The sequence below is a fragment of the Leopardus geoffroyi genome, chromosome B3, assembly GCF_018350155.1.
Source record: "Leopardus geoffroyi isolate Oge1 chromosome B3, O.geoffroyi_Oge1_pat1.0, whole genome shotgun sequence".
NCBI classification, from domain to species: domain Eukaryota; kingdom Metazoa; phylum Chordata; class Mammalia; order Carnivora; family Felidae; genus Leopardus; species Leopardus geoffroyi.
This window is the reverse complement of record NC_059337.1, coordinates 35462694-35464362: the sequence shown is the minus strand read 5'-3', so window position 1 is coordinate 35464362 and position 1669 is coordinate 35462694. Positions and strand designations below refer to the sequence as shown.

At 48.8% G+C, this 1669-nt stretch overlaps 1 long non-coding RNA gene across 1 annotated transcript; it reads right to left on the bottom strand.

Moving 5' to 3' along the window:
• Positions 1–631: 631 nt before the first annotated feature.
• LOC123582785 lies at positions 632–1225 on the bottom strand. Its single transcript, XR_006704552.1, has 2 exons — positions 1120–1225; positions 632–948 (listed from the first exon to the last, which is right to left on the bottom strand). It is a non-coding gene; the product is annotated as an uncharacterized LOC123582785 (long non-coding RNA).
• Between the last annotated feature and the right edge of the window lie 444 nt (positions 1226–1669).

Sequence of the window (1669 nt, the reverse complement as noted above, 5' to 3'; positions counted from 1 at the left end):
CTCTCGGACTCACAAAGCGTTTTCCTGTGATTCCTGGAGTTGGGTTGACGAGGTTTTGAGCGTTGATGGTGTGCCGGGCACCGTGCTAAGAGGTGCGTTGACGTGCATGACAAGTCAGTCCCTCACAGCGTGGGGCATAGGCACCGACATTCAGAATGTGCACGCCGATTTCATTCTTAGCCCTACGACCAATGGCCATGGCACAAGACCGCATTCTTTATGAAGCCAATCCGTGTGACAGAGGTCAGGTGAGTAAATTGCCTTAGCGAGTGAAATCGACCAAGACAGGGCAGTAACTTCCGCAGTAACCTGCACCCTGATCTGGGTGGTGCCCACGTGGGCGTATACACATGCGAAACTTACTGAGCTGTGTACTTTCCTTTTTGTCGGTTGACCTTTCACACACATCTTTCGATGCAAATAAAACGTATGTATCTGTTGCAGGGAGTATGGCCGGAGTCGCAAAAGATGAGCCGGCAAACAAAGGGCAGTTAAGTGAAGGTCCTCGTACTCGAGTCGGAATGAGGCCCCCGCTCCAGAATGAAGCTTCTTTTTATTAGGATAATTGCTGAAGGCTATGTGCACAAAGTCAGCTACGCAAGTGTGTTCATCAGTGGAATGGGGTAGCTTCTCAAGGTTGTATGATTTTCTTTATGGCTCGGAGATCAGTCGGCATTCTCCATTTTCCAGATTTCTTTTTGATGACAAAACCCGGAGAATTCCAGGGACTCGTTGAAGGCTCATATATCCTTTGCCTCAGTGATTCTACTGCTGGCCATTCTTTTTCTGTAGGTGTATTTGCACGCAGAGAATATTACCTGCGTATAAGGTAATTTACTGCAACGTTTATCGTAAGAGCTAAAGATCAGAAAAAAACACCGAATGTCCATCCATAGGGGCTTTTAAAATAAAACGCAGCGCTTCCTGACTGTGCAGCCCGACACAGCTCTGCGAAAATAGAAGGGATTGCCGAGGCGTGTTTTGAAAGTGAGAAAAATGCAGGTGAAGAGATGCGTCAAGAGGGTGCTATCTTTGGGGCTAAAAAATGTAAAGAGAGATAAAGAGAGAGCCAGGGAGGGAGCAAGAAAGAGCAGTTTATATAAGCGTAGAGTAACATACCTCTGGAAGGGCATTTAGGAAACTCATGAGGTTGGTTGACTTTGAGGAAGGGACCTGGGTAGCTGGACTGGGTTGAAGGAATCTTTTCACTGCATGCATTTCGTGCCGTTGGAACCTTGAACCTTTTAAGAATTTTGACTAAAAGAACTTAGAACGCTCACCTTCTCAAGGCCTCTTGCCGTGAGATAGGCTTTAAAGGTTCCCTTGGTCTCACTATAATCCCAAACCTAAGCCCCTTGCCCTTTCTCTGTGACACCTGCCACTCTCTACCTCCTGGTGCCTCTCGCAAGTGACACGACTCTCCTACCCGCACGGGGCCCTCGCACCTGCACTTCTCACTTCAGAAAATGCCTCTTCTCTGCCTGGTGTCACCTCCTCCAGGAAGACTTCTCAGACGTCCCCATTATTCTGGGCTCCCACAGTCCACATTTCTCACGGGTCCTTTGTCGTGATGTTGGCAACGATTGGTTTCCAGTCCTCCGTGTCCTCCTGTGGTGTCGGCACCCCGGGCCTGGTAACAGGGTTTGCGGAATGAACCGATGGACGGTTT